The sequence below is a fragment of the Phocoena phocoena genome, chromosome 21, assembly GCF_963924675.1.
Source record: "Phocoena phocoena chromosome 21, mPhoPho1.1, whole genome shotgun sequence".
NCBI lineage: Eukaryota > Metazoa > Chordata > Mammalia > Artiodactyla > Phocoenidae > Phocoena > Phocoena phocoena.
Genome location: NC_089239.1, coordinates 13,129,373 through 13,143,105, shown reverse-complemented (window position 1 = coordinate 13,143,105; position 13,733 = coordinate 13,129,373). Strand labels below are relative to the sequence as shown.

Genomic DNA, 13,733 nt, shown 5'->3' with positions numbered 1-13,733 from the left:
CTATTTCCGGGTCCTCTGTTCTATTGATCTATTAGTCTAATTTTTGCCAATAAAAGACTATCTTGATTACTGTCTTGAAGTCAGTTCGTGTCAGTCCTCTGACTTTGTTCTTCTCCTTCAATATTGTGTTGGTTATCCTGGGTCTTTTGCCTCACCATATTAACTTTAGAATCAGTTTGTCAGTATCCACAAAACAACTTTCTGGGATTTTGACTGGGATTGCGTTGAATCTATAGATCAAGTTGGAAAGAACTGAGGTCTTGACAATGTTGAGTCTTCCTATCTGTGAATATGGAATAGCTCTTCATTTATTCAGTTCTTTTATTTCTTTCATCAGAGTTTTGTAGTTTTCCTCACATAGATCTTGTTCATGTTATTTGAGATTTATACTTAAATATGTCATTATTGGGGGTGATAATTTAAGTGGTATTGTTTTTTATTTCAAATTACTGATATATAGGAAAGTTATTGACTTTTGTATTTTAACCTTGTATCCTGCAACCTTGCTATAATCACCCAACTTTAGTTCCAGGGTTTTTTTGGTCAATTCTTTCAGATTTTCTACATAGACAGTCATGTCATCTTCAAACAAAGACAGTTTTATTTATTTCTTCCCAACCTGTATACCTTTTTTTTTTCTTTAAATATGGAACGCTTCACGAATTTGCGTGCCCATCCTTGCGCAGGGGCCATGCTAATCTTCTCTGTACCATTCCAATTTTAGTATACGTGCTGCTGAAGTGAGCACTCCAACCTGTATCCCTTTTATATCCCTTTCTTGTCTTGTTGCATTAGCTAGGACTTGCAATACAGTGTTTAAAAGAAATGGTGGGAGAAAATATCCTTGCCTTGTTTCTGATCTTAGCAGGAAAGAATGTAGTTTCTCACCCTGTTATATTAGCCGTAGTTTTTCTGTAGATGTTCTTTATCAAATTGAGGAAGTTCCTGCTCTATTCCTAGCTTGCTGAAATTTTTTACCATGCATGGGTGTTGGATTTTGTCAAATACTTTTTCTGCATCTATCGATATGATCACGTGATTTTTCTCCTTTAGCCTGTTGATGTGATGGATTACATTAATTGAATAAGCCTTGCATAGATGGAATAAACCCCCCTTGGTTATGGTGTATAGTTCTTACTATACATTGCTGGATTTGACTAGCTAATATTTTGCTGAGGATTTTTTCCATCTATGTTCCTGAGAGGTCTTGGTCTGGAGTTTTCTTTTCTTGTAATGTCTTTGTCTGGTTTTGGTATTAGAGTAACGCTGGACTCATAGTATAAGTTAGGAAGTATCGCCTTTGCTTCTATCTTCTAGAAGAGATGGTAGAGAATGAGTATACATTCTTTCTTAAATGTTTGGTGGAATTGCCCCAGTGAATCCATATGGGCCTAGTGCCTTCTGATTTGGAAAGCTATTAATTGTTGGCTCATCTTTAAAATTAGATATAGGTCTATTCAAATTGTCTATCTCTTCTACTGTGAGTTTTGGCAGATTGCGTCTTTCAAGGAGTAGATCTGTTTCATCTAGGTTATCAAGTTTGTGGGCATAGAGCTGTTCATAATATTCCATTATTAGCCTTTTTATGGCCATGGCATCCTTTTTTTTCTTTTCTGATGTTAGTCATTTGTGTCTTTCTTGTTTTCTTAGTTAGCCTGGTTAGTGGCTTATCAATTTACTGATCTTTTCAAAGAACAAGCTTTTGGTCTTGTCAGTTTTCTCTGTTGATTTCTTGTTTTCAATATCATTGATTTCTGCTCTAATTTTTATTTATTTTCTGATGCTTGCTTTGGATTTAATTTGCTCTCCTTTCACTAGTTTCCTAAGGCTTACATTATTGATTTTAGATTTTTCTTCTTTTCTAATATATTCATTTAATGCTAAACCTTTCCCTCTAAACACTGCTTTTTCTGCATCCCACATAGTTTAAGTTGTGTTTTCATTTTCATTTAGTTCAAAGTATTTTAAAATTGGTCTTCAGATTTCCTCTTTTTTTAAAAAAAATTTATTTTTTTAAAATTTTTTTTAAAGTTGCCAGCTGACTTATTGTCTGGTGAGGGCCAAATTTCTGGTTCATAATGTGGGTCTTCTGGTTCTGTAATTAAATGATGTAATGGGCATAAGATCTTTTGTGTGCTACATTTATTAGGTCACTAATCCCATATTTGAGGTCTCTGGCCTCATGACCTAATCACCTCCCTAAAGCCCCACCTCCTAATACCATCAACAAGGGAGCTGGGTTTCAAAATTGGAAAATTAGAGGTATAAAATGTTTATACCATAACAGGGACCACGGGGTTAATTTATTTTTCCTTTCATGTTAAAAGTTTTGCACATATATATTTATTATATAATCCTCAAACCCTAGTTTTTTTTTAAGATTCTTTTCCCATATAGGCTAGTACAGAGCATTGAGTAGAGTTCCCTGTGCCATACAGCAGGTCCAGACCAATGCTTATCTATTTTATATATAGTAGTGTGTATATGTCAGTCCCATCCTCCCAAATGATCCCTCCCCGACTTATCCCCTGGTAGCCATAAGTTTGTTTTCTGTATCCATGACTCTATTTCTGTTTTGTAAATAAGTCCTTTTCTACTGTTTTTTTAAGATTCCGCACATAAGCAATATCACATGATATCTGTCTTTCTGTGTCTGACTTGCTTCACTCAGCATGGCAATCTCTACGTCCATCCATGCTGCTGAAAAACCCTTAATTGTTAAGGATAACTCTCAATTTTTTCCAGTGTCATCAGCAATTCTTTCTGGCAGACACGTGATAACACTTTTTAAACAGGGATATTGAGACCAAGGCTCCTGACCTATTCTGTTTAATGACGTCGTATCTCTCACAGCACCCCATCATCACCAATACCACCACAAAGTTCAAATGAAAATGACAAGTATTATCAAGTTTGACAAGAGTGTGTATAATCCTTGAATCTCATTCACTGCTGCTAAGGATGAAAATTCATACAAATGTTTTGAAGATATTTAGAAGTATGTGGCTGTAGGTAGGAGGCCTCAGTTCCTTGCCACATGGATGTCTCCTTAGTGCTGCTTGAGTGTCCTCATGACATGGCAGCTGGCTTACCCCAGGATGAGTGATCTGGGACAAGGTGGCCATCCCTGGTTTCGTGTCAACATGACCTCAGGCACAGGCCTCCTTGTTTTTCCATTTTGTCTTTAAGTTACTTGTTGAAACAACCGGCCCGCGGTCCCCAGGACTGTCGCGGCTTTGGCTGCTGGGGCCCCTCCAGAGCCAGCAGCCTCAGTGAGGCCGCCCTCCCCTCGGGCTCCGGGGCCCAGATTTCTTCTTTGAACCATGTGTTGCTTAAATGTGTACTTAATGTTCAAGTATTTGGGATTTTCCAGCTATCTTTTTGTTCTTATTTCTAGTTTAATTCCAGTGTGGTCTGAAAGCAGACATTGTATGATTTCTCTTCTTTTACAGCTGTTAAAGTGTGTTTCATGGCCCAGAAGGTGGTCTACTTTGGTAAAGGTTCCATGTGAGCTTGAGAAGAATGTATACTCCGTTGTACTTGGATGAAGTAGTCTACAGATGTCTGTTATATCCAGTTGATTGATGGAGCTGTTGAGTTCAACTCTGACTTTACTGATATTTTGCTTCACGGATTTGTCCATTTCTGGTAGAGGGTTGTTTATGATAGTGGATTCATCTCCTTACAATTTCTCCTTACATTCTGTCAGTTTTGTTTCACGTATTTTGGTGCTCTGTTGTTAGGCACATATGCGTTAAAGATTGTTATTTCTTCTAAGTAACCTCCTAAGTCTAAGCTACTGAGCATAATAACTTAAGTCTATGCTACGTGGTACAGTTTTATGTCCTATGTTTTCTCATTAAAAACATGATTTTGGGGGCTTCCCTGGTGGCGCAGTGGTTGAGAGTCCGCCTGCCGATGCAGGGGACACGGGTTCGTGCCCCGGTCCGGGAAGATCCCACATGCTGCGGAGCGGCTGGGCCCGTGAGCCATGGCCGCTGAGCCTGCGCGTCCGGAGCCTGTGCGCCGCAACGGGAGAGGCCACAACAGTGAGAGGCCCACGTACCGCAAAAAAAAAAAAAAAAAAAAAAACATGATTTTGTTCCTAGGCACAAGCTCTTTTTACTCCATAAGTCTACTATTTCTTAATCAGCTTGGTTCAGACCAATTTGTGATGATTCACCATATTGCCACAGCAAGATGTTATTCATGTGCCCTGGGGAGTTGTAGGATGGGGTACTAGACATCAGATGGAGAACAGGTCGAGAGGGAGCCCTTGACAAGTGGTAGCCATCATCAACAAGAGAGATGGCAGAACAACGGGCAAAATTTTCAGTTATTGGGTGAGAGAGCAGGTTGGCATCAGCATAGACTGGACCAATGAAGCTCCTTCCATTCTAATGCCTGCCTGTTAGTACAGAGTTAAGACCAGGAATCCAAAGTAGAAAGCAGCCGGGTGCTTCTTGAGAGGGAAACCGAAGACGGGGGCAAAGGGCAGGGCAAGCTTCAGAGCCCACGTAGAGCAGACACCAGGGTCAACACCACTCACCAAGGCTGAGTGTCCAGCAGGTCTGCTGGATGGGGTCTCCAGCGTCTATTCTGAAACTCAGGCAACTTTCTCATCTGCCACTTTGGGGTTGTGTATTACTTCCTGCCTCCTGGGCAGCCAAACCACAGTTTGAAAGTGAGCCATGACAGATGTTTGACATGTGAACCCTCTTTAGTAACTGCCTCTGGGAATTGCTTCGGTTACTGCCCCATTCCATTCACCTGTCTTCTGAAACCTTGGCCTTGACTGGCCATGTCTATGATCAGAGTGGAAGAAGGAAAAAAGGCTCTAAAGAAAGGATTGAGTGATGTTCAAATAGATTGGGTGAGGTGTAGAGTCAACAGCAATGCCCTTAATGCTCTTGAATCAGCTGGGTATCAGACTGTTCTCAGTTTCAAGGTCTCCAAGGTCCACGCTCAGTACAGTCATGCCCCGGGCTTCAGCCTCCAGCCTCCTCACGTGACAGTAACTCTGAGCAAGGTTTCAGTGCCAACCAACTCACTAGCTCCAAAGATAAAGGTTGGCTTTATCTTGCCCTCTGAGAGGGCCTTTTGCATCTTTCCTGGGCTAAAGTTTCTTCTGAGCCATCTTTTGTTTTCACTGAAATACAGTTGTTGCTTTCCCATAACAGATTAGCAGAGAATGCTCTCTAACTGGCAGTAGGATCCTCTCATAACCACTGCCTTGAAGCCAGGAGACAGTGTGGTAGAATCCAGGGGATCGAAGTCTCAGACTTTGAATCAATGTATGACTAACTGCAGTGGAAGGACCAGGAAGAACAGAGCAGGAGAGGAAAGGAATACAGTGACGTGGTCGGCGTGCAGAGTCAGACGTGCCTTTGTTCCTTCCTGCCTTGTTATTGTCCAGCTTTGCGCTCATTACTTACTCAGAGCTTCAGCTTCCCCAAAAAGAATTCCCAGCATGGGCTCTCGAAGAGGGGTTACTTATTCAGCACCTGTTCAGCATCTATTAAGCACAGTGAGCCCCTGTAAAGCAGAGCCACGTGTTCTTCCTCTTCCATCCCAGATGGCTAGCACAGTATCTGGCACATTTCAAGCATTAAATCAATTCTTACTGAATAAGTAAATAAATGTGTGGATGGCAAAAAATAATTGAATGAAGAAAAAATGAATCACTATAGAAACACTGACCTTTGAGAATGTGCTCAGAAGGGTTGAAGGTTAGAGGAAGTGCTGGTTTTGATGCCTCTAGCAGTCGCTAGTACAGCCACGGAAGTAGATGGAAATACAAGAGTTGTGTCCCGGGCGTCCCTGGTGGCGCAGTGGTTGAGAGTCCGCCTGCCGATGCAGGGGACGCGGGTTCGTGCCCCGGTCCGGGAGGATCCCACATGCCGCGGAGCGGCTGGGCCCGTGAGCCATGGCCGCTGAGCCTGCGCGTCCGGAGCCTGTGCTCCGCAACGGGAGAGGCCACAGCAGTGAAAAAAAAAAGAGTTGGCTCCCTTCAAAATACACAGAGAAGCAGCCTTGCTAGAAAAGGGATGGAAGGCCAGAAGTTAACCAGCTCCATTGTGTAAGGAGCAATGTGGCCTAATGAGACAGTTGGGCCGATGTCATGAATGCCCTTAATGATTAATTTCTTAGTTAATAGCAGAGAAGCCTGAAAACTGAAATGACAATTGTTTCATTATTTTGGATTCTCCTGCGTATCTGGGTCCTGCTAATCGTCACCATGGGATATGTGGAAACATCAGCAAGGGAAGGTGCATTTTTAACCTTCTGAAGTATTTAAATATATTCAAATAAAATAAATGTAAATAAAATCTCCTGAGTCACCAGAAGAGGTATGAGCATAGTCAGGAAGGTATATTGGGGACTTCCCTGGTGGTTCAGTGGTTAGGACGCTGCTCTTCCACTGCAGGGGGCAGGGGTTCGATCCCTGGTTGGGGAACTAAGGCCTTGTGGTGAGGCCAAAAAAAATTAAAAAGTTAAAAGAAAAAAAGATTATGTACTGACTTCCTTGAATATCTGGGTGCTCTAAACGGGTCCTTATTTAGGATTTGAGACCCTGAGAACAGGGCTGCCAGAGGACCGAGTCACCCCACACGTAACAGGGGGACTAGTATAACAGGAAGCGCTCTAGAGATTTTTGCCTTGTCATTTCCTCTTTAAATACAACAGAAAAGTCCATTTAGCTGGGATTCTGGAACACTGCCTATTCTTCCTGTCCTATCTGACTGTAAAATTCAACAAGGGATCATAAATAATAGACTCTAGGCCAAAAATACATTGGGGGAATCCTGTCAAATAGAAAGGCTGACGTCAGTGACCTCTGCGCGACCTCTGATATTTAGTCTAAAGAGGGAGAAGCGAGATCACAGGTCCCAGTGCTGCTTCTGCTGCGCGGAGCTGAGGGAAGGGAATGAAGCAGAGCTGAGGCTCGGCTCAGCCCAGGTAGCCCTGGTGCTCTCTTATCCGTTGCTGCGTAATAAATTTTCCCAGGACTTAGCAGATTAAAAGAACAGTCGGTCTCATGACTCTGTGGGTCAGGAATTTGGGAAAGTTCAACTGGACAATTTTTCTGCTTCACGTGGCATCATCTCAGGAGTCAGCTGGCGGAGGCCTCATCTGGAGGGTCCATGGCTTCACTCCTCCACTCACATGCCCAGAGCCTGGTGGGCTTGGCTGGAACTGCATGTTCATGAGACCTCCTGGCATGGAAGTCCCCGGGCAGTCAACCCCTTACATGGTGGCTCAGGGCTCCCAGAGGAAGTGTTCGAAGAGACCTGGGTGGAAGCTGTAGAACTTCTTATGTCTTTACCCCAGGAGTTCTAGAACGTCACTCGTGTAGCATTCTACTAGTCGAGCGAGTCACTAAGGCCAGGCCAGCTCCAAGGTTAGAGGCACAAGATGCCACCTCTCTGTGGGAGAGGTAGCGAGCGTTTGTGGTCACCATTAACCTAGACCGTCGGAGAATGGAAGAAATGTCTACCCAGTGGAAGAGGGCTACCTGCAGAAGCATCTTTTCACTTCTCAGCAGGAACAGGAAGAAGACTGAAGAGATGCAAGGCAGGATGTAATCCTCCCAACCCCTGTCAGAGACTCGGGGGTGCTGCAAACAGCCCCGGAGACCCAGAGACCCAGGCCCTTCCCTGTGAGCACCTTTCTCTAAAACGAAGAGCTGTCTCTGACCTCTCTCCCTAAGCTTTCGGCCCATCTCATCTACAAACTCTTATACCTCTGGAGGTCTTGAAAAACTGGAGATGCTCTTCCTGCAGCAACATATTAGAATTGGGGAGAAAACCAAATCACAGGCCCCAAACCCGGCACATCCTACAAACATTCAAGTCTGGGCCTTTCTTTACATGTTAAAGACATAATACCTCATAAAATTTCCCAATACATTTTTCCAGTTTCTAAACACCTAGAAGCGAGATCATGGGTGAAGACAATCCGTGCATTCCACAATAGACATTTACTGCCCTCAACCACGGGACAAGCACAGAGCTGGCTCCTAGCAGAACAAAGAAGGAGGAAACATATAGAGCCTTCACACCAAGCGAGTCATAGGTGATAACAAGAGCCCAGACCTTCTCAAAGCCCTCTGAGTAAGGACTATCATTTAACCTCTGCACACAGGAGGAAGAAATCAGGCTCAGAGAGGTTAGGGGACTTGTCTAAGAGCACACAGTGAGGGGTGGTAAAACTGGGATTAGAGCCTGGGTCAGGCTGTGCAACCTCCTCTCAGAAGACACAAATCCCCTCAGAGAAAAGAAGCAAATGCACTTCTGGGTAAACACTTCTGGGTACAAAGGGTCCTGGTCTTCCTAGAGTCCCCTCCCTCACGTTTCGATCACCGGTGCTGGAAAGGGGACTGGAAAGGGGACTTGAGACAACATGCAGGACCAACCTTTCCAGTTAAGCTACAATCTCTGCAGGCCCCATTGTCTTACTGGGCACTTTTGAAAACCATCCATCCCCTCTGGAGATCAGCCTGGCAATATATAAAGAGAGCTATAAAAGTGTTCATACACTTTGACCCAATCGTCCCACTGTGGAATATCCCTCAGCGTAATATGCAAAAGAGAAAAGAAAGCAAATAGCACAGAGAGGTTTACAGTAACACCATTCACAGCCGTGGAGAATTGGGGTGTGACCCAATGTCCCAAATCGAGAAAAGGTTATGCGAACTATGGTACATGAAGACAATGGAATGTCATGTTGCTCTTAAAGGGAATCGAGTCTACAGATTCTGTTGATAGATCGAAATGCACACGTAAGAGAATCGCAAGAGAAAAGAGAAGAATGCAAAAGACTATGTACACTCTGGCTGCCGACATAAATCAGTCTGCGTGCGCATCGATAAGGATCAGAAGCCAACAGAAGGTAGCAAATAGTTAGTGCTCTAAATTTATAGCATATTTTCCCCTCTGAAGTCCAGAGTACCATGAAAAAAAAGATCCATCATTCACTTTTGTTCCTGGTGAGGAGGGAGGGGATTTCCTAATCCCAAGGCTCAGTGTGTGTCTGCAACATAATGTGTCTGCAAGAAGAGCCAGCTCCACGCTCATGTACGCTCATGTACTGGATACGCACACAGTGTTCAGGGCAATGCGGGGGAGGGTGCCTGGCCTATACTCACTAGGCCGTCTCTCTGTAACTACATATAGTTCTGGGCACCGCACTGCAGGGGAGACGGATAAACCAGAGCTCATTTCAAGGAGGATAACTAGGGTGTGTGGTTTCTAAAGGCCACGGAATTTGGGAAAAACTTGAAAAGCCTAGGAATATCTGGCCTGAAGCAGAAAAACCTATGAGAGACCCAAGAAGCTCTCTTCCAGCCCTTGGGAAGCATCCATGTGCAAGAGGGTTGGGCTTGTTTGGAGGGTTGGGAAGACCTATGGACAGAAGTTATGGAAGAGCAGAGTTCAGGTCAATATGAGGAGATGAGTCATTCAAGAGGCAGTGAGGCCCACGTCACCAGAAGCATGCAAGCGAAGCATGTAAGTTCCCATCACATAAATGACCCTCCAGTTTGACCTTCATCAACTCAAGCAGGATTACGCATCAACTCGGGAACAGACACAGTTTCTCTGACTCATGAAGCCCTGAGGGAAAAGCATATGGTAACAATAGAATATTCTGCCCTTCATAAACTAAGATAATTCTACTGACCCACTGTCAGTGAGGCTTCCATTTTGAGTTGTTTTCCTAGGACTGATCCTAAGTGTTTACAAAGTGATGTTGTGGAGAACTACAGACAGGCCAGAGGTGCAACCTAATGCTTTCATTTTTTCCAGTGGAAAGTGAATTATCCTGAACCGTGCAGCATCCGTGATTTTTGACCTCGTTAATCAAACAAACAATTGTGCCTTTAAGAAACTTACATTAACGTGACATTATGGTCTAGTGGCTTCTACACTTTTTATTTTATTTTATCTTTTGGCGGTGCTGTACGGCGTGTGGAATCTTAGTTCCCCGACCAGGGATTGAACCTACGCGCCCCCCTGCAGTGGAAGTGTGGTGACTTAACCACTGGACCAACAGTGAAGTCCCTACACTTTTCAAATTGAGAACCGCATCAGTAAAAAAAATTGAACATGTACCCCTAATGTCTGTTTGTTAATGTACAGATCTATACATGAACTACTGTCAAAACATATTAAATATTCATAAAGCTTAATATCTTTCTTATCTGTAAGTAAAAGAACATAAGCAAAAGTTCTAGTACTTTCTCCCCAAACTCCTTGGATCATTTCACTCACCCCTCCCTCCCCGACCTCAGTGTGAATACTCACTGGAGACGCCATAGCTCTTGCCAACGGAGAGGTCAGTCTGATAACGTTGGCGCAGCTGTAGTAGGAGCAAACGCATCGGGATTTAAGAGAATTGGGATAGCTAATAAATATAATACCACTATGTCTGAAAAACATTTAGGTCTATTGGTAGGCATGGGAGTTGTGGTTTCAGCAACTTGTCTCAAACCAGTTTACACGTATGATGAATAAAATCTTATAATAAAATATATGCAACTTTATAACAACTAAATGAAACCTTTAAAAAAATAAGGGATCTCATCATTGAATTTCAGTAGTGCTGGCTACTGAATGGATGGATTCACTTATTAATTCAGTATTTATTAAGAATCTACTAAGTACCAATTAGGCATTGTGTGCTATGTATTGGGGATACTGTAGAAAGAAAAAAACAGAGGGTCCCTGAGATTGTGAGATAATAAACAAGTATATGAGCCAGAAACTACACATGCAGGTAAACAAATCCCAAAAGCTGAAGGCTGAGGAGAGACTACCACATAGAAGAAGGTAAAGACATACGTAGCACACTGCCAAACACAAAGCATAACTCCAAAACCGAAGGGCAAACTTAAACTCGTCTTTCAGTCGGAGCCCATCACATATATTTTATTTATTCTTATTTTACTTATTATTTATTTTTTAATTATTATCTCTTTTTTTGGCCATGCCACACAGCCTGCAGGACCTTAGTTCCCTGACCAGGGATTGAACCCGTGGCCCCTGCAGTGGCAGCTTGGAGTCTTAACCACTGGACTGCCAGGGAAGTTCCCCATCATGTATATTTTAACGCCCTCTCTGGAGCTTAGAGCAGAACTGTTTATTTTAGGCGCTCAATGCACTGAGTGAACAGGTATCTGGCTCTAAGAACTTTCCTAGAATTGGGCTATTTCTGTCCTCATTCAAGGCAGCATGTACACTCTCCTTTCCTTGGTCAAGGCTTTCTGGCAACCTTTCCAGATGACACAGAGGCAAGCTGACTTCACGGCTACAGACAAGCCTCCCACTGGTCCTGCCAATGGGGAGTTCTCTTAGTTGAGCAGGGTCACCCCAACCCACACCTGTGGAAATAGTAAAGGAAACTGGATTTGCTCTAAAGTTGTTCAAATTCCCTGCAAGGGCAACTGCTTTATCTTAAAATGTAAGACTCCTGGAAGGAGCGTGCCATAGGTTCTGTGCCCGCTGAAGACGTTAATGTATGGTCAGTAGGTTGGATTTATGAGGCGGCATCATCTGGGAATCACATTCTGTCCATTAGGTAGAGCTAAGTGCTGTCAGGAATGCAGGAAGAGCCGTGCTGAAATGAGGGAGCACATAAGTGATTACGGTGCCTTAAGTGAATGCATCTGGACCAGCAGGTCCTTCGGTGGCGGCACCACTCTGCTCAACCTGGCTGAGCAGTCTACAGACTCACCTAACCCTCAGATGTTTGGAAAGCAGAATGCCAGTCCTTTGCTGTTTCATCTCACTGGCTTTTTGGGCACCTACATGACAAGAAAGTTGGAAGAGAAATCACCCATGTACTTGAGATTGCAAAGAAGAAGGGTAAATCTGCCCTCGAATTTGAACTTGACTCACACTCTAGGGTTCTGTGGAAGACTGAGCAAAACAGCCATGACTCCCAGAGGTTCATTGACACTTATTTCAGTTCTGAATATCTCCAATGAAAGAGTAAGAGGGGGCTTCCCTGGTGGCGCAGTGGTTAAGAGTCTGCCTGCCAATGCAGAGGACACAGGTTTGAGCCCCTGGTCCGGGAAGATCCCACATGCCGCGGAGCAACTAAGCCCATGCGCCACAACTACTGAGCCTGCGCTCTAGAGCCTGTGAGCCGCAGCTGCTGAGCCTGTGTGCCACAGCTACTGAAGCCTACGTGCCTAGAGTCCACGCTCCACAACAAGAGAGGCCGCTGCAATGAGAGGCCTGCACACCGCAACGAAGAGTGGCCCCCGCTCTCCGCAACTGGAGAAAGGCCACGCACAGCAACGAAGACCCAATGTAGCCAAAAATAAATAAATAAAATAAATTTAAAAAAAGAAAAAAGAGTAACAGGAAAGTCCTGGACTCTGTTTATAGAGAGGTAACCCTGAAGTCAGTAAAAAACCACAAAAAACAGAAAACGAAAAACCCTGGGCATTAAAATAGTATTACAAGAGAAAGATGGCTTTCTAATGGGATCAGGAATAGCAGAGACACTTCTAATATGAAAACTTTGTCACTTTAAGATCAAAGCAACATGAGAAATGGAAACCCTCATGCACTGTTGGTGGGAATGTAAATTGGTGCAGCCACTATGGAGAACTATATGGAGGTTCCTCAGAAAACTAAAAATAGAACTACCATATGATCCAGCATCTGGGTATTTTTCCAAAGAAAACAAAAACACGAATTTGAAAAGATATATGTACCCCCATGTTCACTGAAGCATTATTTAAAATTGCCAAGATATAGAAACAACCTAAGTGCCCATCAACAGAGGAATGGATAAAGAAGATGTGGTATATAAATACAATGGAATACCACTCAGCCATAAAACACAATGAGATCTTGCCATTTGTGACAACAAGGATGGACCTAGAGGCTATTACGCTAAGTGAAATAAGTCAGACAGAGAAAGACAAATACCGTATGATGTCACTTACATGTGGAATCTAAAAAAAAATCCCCAGGGACTTCCATGGTGGTGCAGTGGTTAAGAATCCACCTGCCAATGCAGGGGACGCGGGTTCGAGCCCTGGTCTGGGAAGATCCCACATGCCGCAGAGCAACTAAGCCTGTGCGCCACAACTACAGAGCCTGCGCTCTAGAGCCCGCAAGCCACAACTACTGACCCTGCGTGCCACAACTACTGAAGCTCATGTGCCTAGGGCCCATGCTCTGCAACAAGAAAAGCCACCGCAATGAGAAGCCCATGTACCTCAGCGAAGAGTTGCCCCCGCTCGATGCAACTAGAGAAAGCCCGTGCGTAGCAACGAAGACACAATGCAGCCAAAAATAAATAGAATAAGTTAGAAAAATAAAATAAAAATAAATTAAAAAATTAAAAGAACCCAAACTTACAGATACAGAGAACAGATTGGTGGTTGTCTGAGATAGGGGCTGGGGGTGGGTAAAATGGGGAAATGGAGTCTAAAGGTACAATCTTCCAGTTATAAAATAAATACGTCCTGGGGATGTAATGTACAGCTTCTGATAATTACCATAGATAATAATACATTACTGAGCTTCCCTGGTGGCACAGTGGTTAAGAATCCACCTGCCAATGCAGGGGACACGGGTTTGAGCCCTGGTCTGGGAAGATCCCACATGCTGTGGGGCAACTAAGCCCGTGCGCCACAACTACTGAGCCTGAGCTCTAGAGCCCACGAGCCACAACTACTGAGCGCACGTGCCACAACTACTGAGCCCATGCGCCTA

At 43.9% G+C, this 13,733-nt stretch overlaps 1 non-coding gene across 1 annotated transcript; it reads right to left on the bottom strand.

Annotated features, from left to right (window-relative positions):
- Positions 1–640: 640 nt before the first annotated feature.
- LOC136141942 (U6 spliceosomal RNA) lies at positions 641–748 on the bottom strand. The gene has a single exon (XR_010657801.1). It is a non-coding gene; the product is annotated as a U6 spliceosomal RNA (small nuclear RNA).
- Positions 749–13,733: the final 12,985 nt, after the last annotated feature.